Source organism: Protopterus annectens, chromosome 12.part0 (genome assembly GCF_019279795.1).
Source record: "Protopterus annectens isolate FY-2018-M chromosome 12.part0, PAN1.0, whole genome shotgun sequence".
NCBI lineage: Eukaryota > Metazoa > Chordata > Ceratodontiformes > Protopteridae > Protopterus > Protopterus annectens.
The window spans coordinates 1,277,791,840-1,277,798,170 of record NC_056746.1 but is presented as its reverse complement, the minus strand read 5'-3'; the positions used below and the strand labels follow the sequence as shown (position 1 = coordinate 1,277,798,170).

At 36.9% G+C, this 6,331-nt stretch overlaps 1 protein-coding gene across 2 annotated transcripts in view; it reads right to left on the bottom strand.

Moving 5' to 3' along the window:
• REM1 (RRAD and GEM like GTPase 1) overlaps positions 1-4,937 on the bottom strand; it is a 213,867-nt gene extending 208,930 nt beyond the window's left edge. The window contains exon 1 of one of the 2 annotated variants that reach the window (XM_044090320.1): positions 4,666-4,937. The gene's annotated coding sequence lies outside the window, so the exon portion shown is untranslated. The remainder of the gene's footprint in view (positions 1-4,665) is intronic. The other variant, XM_044090318.1, reaches the window with a different exon arrangement.
• Positions 4,938-6,331: the final 1,394 nt, after the last annotated feature.

Sequence of the window (6,331 nt, the reverse complement as noted above, 5' to 3'; positions counted from 1 at the left end):
TAAATTTTAGCAAAGTCAGTTACTTTAAGGTGATGAATATAGGTTAGGCACTGTTGTAGCTAACTAGATAAATTTGTATTGAATATATTAAGTAAAGTTGAAAGATCAAGGAGGGTCTTTGGGACACAGCGGATAGCTGATAGATACTAGGGTTAAACAACAGAAACAACAACAATAAAAACTGATTATAAAAAGAGTACATTTATTTTTACATTACTAAAGGTCCTTACATGCAAACATAAGCACTGCAGTTTAAAATGATATACATTTGAGGCATCTAAAAAAATCTAATATCATAGCCTTATGTCTAATATCGTCTTTGCAATAAAGAGCTATTGCTAGACTTTGTGCAACTAAGTTTTTCCTTGAGAATTTTTATTAAGATTAAAAAGTAGTAAATCATACAGTAAAAATAGAAGTATATAATACTCACAAAATGGAAAATAAATGTTGAAAGTAATCTAGCACAGTTATTAAAACCATCAGGTAATTATTTAATTATTATCCGGAGATGAAATCCCCCTCAGCCTATGTATGATCAGTGCCTACATTATCAGTAATTGTTTGTTTTCAGAAGCAGTAATAAGAAAAGTCTTCCAATCAAAGCTGTAGAACTATCTTCAGTTTGTAATAAATGTATTCAAATACTTTATTCATTAAATTAGGCATATTTATACTTTCAAAGAAAAAAATGCATATCTTAACATAAGTTACAAACATCCATATTTATGATATTTACTGTGCTATTTGTTTGTTCCATTTAGCAATGATGGAGCATTATGTTGGCCCTAGTTCATTAAATGGACAGAACAAAAACTATTTTAAGTTACTATAAGGACTGAAGTATATGCTGCAAGTAAAATGCAAACTAAAAAATGCAGTAGCAAGCAGATATAAATGCTGGGAGACTATTCACATTACAATCCTAATGTAATTTCACACATTTATGGAAATTATGCCTAATTGTGCTGAATCTCACTGGCAGTATAATTCTAAAACTAATTTAACAGTCACCAATTAGCAATAACTTAACATATCTGCAAATCAACATTACAGTATGTACACAAACGGCAGGTCCGTATTCTGCAACACAATGAAAATAGTATCCCAGGATTTACATCAAAGTTCTGCGTGGGATTGTGTAGAATGAGAAAAAATGAAATACAGTTCACAATGAAATTGCAAGCTGTCAGCTCTGTAGTATATCTGGTGCTGCTATTTGAAACCTCACATAGCTGCATATTTAAAACTATGTACTTCCTAGTATGCTTTTTGTACTTGTAAATTGTGTGTGTGTGTGTGTGTGTGTGTGTGTGTGTGTGTGTGTGTGTGTGTGTGTGTGTGTGACTCTGTGTGTGTGTGTGTGTGTGTGTCTATATACACATGCACAAATGTTTTCTTCTGCTATGGCTCGGCCAGTCAAGCAGGTTATCACAGCATAAACACTAGTACTAATGCACAGTGATTAAGGTATGAATGGTGAGCTATTGTAGATGTGTGTTTGATTCTTGATGTTTGTCTGATTACTATATGATGCAAGTCATTTAGCAAGACTAAAGCTCTTAGATTGTATTTCAAAAAAGCCAAGTCTGGTGACATAGAGGGATAAAGCCCTGACTATGTTCCAGATGACCCAATCTCATTTAAATCTTTGGTCACTTGATGTAGTGGGAAGTGGGGGATGGATGAGCCCAAGCTGGGGGGGGGGGCAGGATACAGACACCATCAATTCCTCTGAGGACAGAGAACCTAATGGTGTGTATCCTGGAAAATGACTTTTGTCTCTCTGACCCCCCAGCTGGTGGCAGCCTTCATTAGCAAGTAGAAAAGAGTGTTCACTTGCAGGGTTAAGATATAGTAAAGGAAGAACTTAGGTGTTACAAGAAAGAAATATGCTATCACTGTAGGCAAGGTCACAAGCAACAATCAGGGTAGCCTCTATGATGGCCACTGTGTTGTCCAGGAGTAATTGCCTAGTACGGGTAAATGAAAGGACAGAGTCTCGTTGGTAGAGGTTTGATGGTCGGAAGGCACGGAGGCAAAAGACTTATAAAAAATCATTTCAGAACAGGCAATAATGCCTTCTGAGTGTTACCCACTTAACACTGTACAGTATCTGGCAGAAAGGATTAAAACTATTAGCAGCTAATGAGCTTAATGCTGTGGTCCCTTGTTTGAGTCCCTTAGCCTCCATTTACCTACTACGTGACTGTGAGGCAATGCTCCTGGGGAAGTTGAATGAGAAGTAAACTGGAAAAAAACATTTCCAGCCATGGGGGGGGGTGGATAAAACCATTCCAGCCATGGGGGGAGGGATGAAACCACATCTAAAAAAGGCTACTCAATAGAAATGCAAAATTATGTCCTTTTTAAGGTGCCTCATACTCTTTAGAAGCAAATGTACTCTACCAGACAGCCACACATAGAAAATATCTACTCACTTCTATTCTCTCACAAGAACATTCATCATGACAGCCACTATTCTCAGTCAGAATAAAGAGTATAATATTGGATGCCACAATTTAATCATTTAAATGGGGGAGTGTCTTTCCCATAACCCCATATGCGCGCACGTTTTTGCTTATGTATGCTAACTCTATGGTCATACAACCATGGCCAAAGTATAGCGGCCACATAAGTGCTACAGTGGAATAAGTAACAGCCGGCTACAGCACAATTCAACAAACTGAAGAAAAATAACTACTTTGGCCTTTTGAACACTCAAATCAATCAAACAGTCACACATACGATATAGCCAACAAAATTACAGATCAACTGCATGGTACCATATAGCTATCCATCTGTATATCCATCTATCCATCCATCCACAACTCCTTTTTCCTCCCATTTTCGCACATGGAGTTGGGGTATCACATCAATAGTGACCATCATCTACAGCCAATGTTCACACAGCTTGGTGACTAGTCTTGTTACAGTTGTTCTTACATACCACACATCCATGCACACTCACACCTACAGCCAATTTAGAGTGCCAGTCCATCTACTTCATCTCTTTGGAATGTGGGAGGAAACTGGAGCACTCAGAGAAAACCCACACAAGCATACACACACACACACACACACACACACACACACACACACACACACATATATATATATATATATATATATATATATATATATCTGTGTGTGTGTGTGTGTGTGTGTGTGTGTGTGTGTGTGTGTGTATGTATATATGGATCTACTACTTACCAAAATCCCACTTTGTCGAACTTCATAACGACGAGACGAAGCTGCTGAAGACATAGTTTCTGGAACACCCAGATCACTGCAAAATAACTCCGGGAAACGAACCACTTGTCCAGCAACACTTCAACAACAAACTGAAGCAAATCAAACCCACCCAAGAGGGGGGTGCCCCCCACACCCCGCTTAACTAAATATACCAACTCTGAGATTGCACTATAGTGGCAAAAAGGGCAAAGTTCGCCATGGTGGTCAAGTCGCTCATTTCACGGAGTTATTTTACAGTGATCCAGGTTATTGTGAAACTACATCTCTGGCAACTTTGTCTTGTCGTTATAAAGTTTGATGGAAGTGGGATTTCAGTAAGTAGAAGTAGATCCGTATATAAATATATATATATATTTATTTATATATGTTTATATACACACACACACACACACACACACACACACACACACACACACACACATTTTATATATTTTTCCTATTAATTTTTCTTTCCACTAGGGCAGTGTCACATGACGCAACTGCAAACTGTAGTAGAATAGAAAGGGTTCTAGGAACCTGTATTATTACCATTTGTAGTTTTCAATAAACACAGGGGTGAGACAATGTATGCTTTCTTACATGCAAACCTATCCCAAGTGGGACGTTTGTCCCCACAATATGTGCCTTCAAGCATTCCAGTTATGTTTCCAAGTTCAGGTAAAAAGTTCAAGCTGGTGGTTGCAGGAAGTAACAAGGGCTAACTGCCATTGTCTCTTTTAATACATTTAATATGAACACGTACCTCGTAAGGCAGCAGCTGACCTGTAATGTTTTGCTTATTTTGTTAAATCTCTCTGCAATAGTAATATATCAATCCAAAAGTCTCCCATACACAACTAGGTATAAATAAACTTATCTCTCCTCTGTTAATGTATGGTGTGCATCTGAAAGTTTTTTTAGTATAAATGAAAGTTAAAAAGAGTTAATTAAAATGATAGTAAAGATTTATGCAAAGTAAATAGGTTAATGGCACCTTCTTTAAAAGCAAATAATGTTAGTTAACATTCTATAATCATACCATTAATCTCCATAGCTTTTCTTTTATAGTCCTCCTTCTGCTACTATTTAATAAGGTTGCAGTTTCACATTTTTTTATTTTCATTCATTCGGATACTTTCTCTTTTTTTAGTAATTTTTAAGAAAGCAAAATGAAATGTAATGCTAGACTGACAGAGAAAAAACATTAGAGCTAAAAAAAATAGATGAGGAAGTGTTCTTCATATAAATATATATGTTTGTATGCACACACACACACACACACACACACACACACACACACACACACACACACCAATCTGGTTCTTTGCAACTGTTGCTCTGTTAGTAGTAGGGAGCTGTCTGCAAAACTATATTTCACTATACATTTCTGCCAGTCATGCAAGCAGCTAAAAGTTTGTAACCCTGACTTACCAGTTGCTCTCTGTTCTGAATGCTGCAGTATTTTTTCCCCTTGAAGTAGTTGACAGTCCTTAAACTGACGCCTTCTGAATTCCTTTCGCAGAGCTGCTGTCTTCTCTCGTCTCTTGACAATGTTGCTGTAAACCCATGGAGTTGTTTCCCTGGTTCCATCCACGCTCATGCTGCTTTGTCGCCTAGCTTGATCTAATACACCCAGCGTGGGTATCAGATTTATACACCATTCAGGCTCTGACGTTCACAGCAGATCATTTCCTTTGTATTTACAGGCCATTTGGGCTCTTCAGGCAGTGTTAGACTGTGGCCACTTTAACCCTTTACAGACCTTAGAAGCTTAAGAACTGTCATGAAATGCACAGAATGCAAAACTTATTTTACTGGACCTAATATTTTCAATGTTTCCTAACAGCAGACTTCCTGCGCTTGATATCACAGCTTTGGAATGTTAATTGAATATGACATTATTGTTTTCCTGGATGTTGCTGCAAAAGAAAGGGATAAAATTAAAAAGGGATAAAATTAAAAAACAGACTCTGCATCTAGAGTTCATACTTGTCACCAAAACAGATCAACTAAGTAAATGACAACTAACGGAACTATATATTATTGTATTTTTTTACTACTTTTATTTATTTAAAAAATGTGACTGATAGTATCAGTTCTGACACATAATAATGTTGAATAAGTTTAACATCTTCTTGATATAGACATTGGCATCTGAATCAATCCCCTTTTTCCCATGTAGGACTTAGGGGTGGGCTGTCTTAATATGTACAATATATTTATTACTATACCAAGGCTGTTTCAAGGCCAGACTGTGCAAGGTGTTTGCGTAGGGTACTGAACTGAAAATCAAACAATGTCTGGCAGACACAAAGCATTTTGACTGGGATGGAACATTTTTTCCAAGATTTTGGGAACCAAGATGTCAAGAACTAACCCAGTTCTCTACTTTTGTAACATGGGAGGAGCATACCTTCATGTGTCCTCTTTCCTGTCTTGGGGTAACTTTCCTAAAAAAGATTCTACCTTTACAAGCAAACCTGTAGTACAGTGTTAACATTCACATCTAACATGTTAACTTTTATTTACAAAAGTGCCATTATCACTGAAACATTATAATATAATTACACCTTTTCTGTCCTCCTCCCCTAAACACAAGAAATAAACACCTAATCAGTGATAAACTGGAGCAGATCTGCCTCTGCAGATACATAAGTATTGCTTTCCACTCACAGTTATAATCAAATGTTTTGACACTTTAGGATCATGTTATCATTTTTACTGAATGTGTAGTTTTATTTATTTATTAAACATGCAAACACTGGACACAAGTGTGCATTGTATATGGGTGACCTGCGGATACTGTCTAAGTGACTCGACAAGAGTCATATAATGGGCAAATGGATGTTGAGGACTCAAACCATAAATGTTAGGAAGAGGCTTATGAACAGCTCATTGCTTTCACCTTCTGTGATAATTGCCAGGTTCGTTGTACTGTAACTGTTTCTGATAAAAGGAGAGGTTTGCTGTATAAAACATGAAGCACTGTAAAACCATTCACCAGGCTATTGAAATTACATTGTTTTAAAAATGGCATTGTAATTTTTCCAACAGGATGGTCAGAAACAATGTTTTATTAATACATCCCTAGATTAGT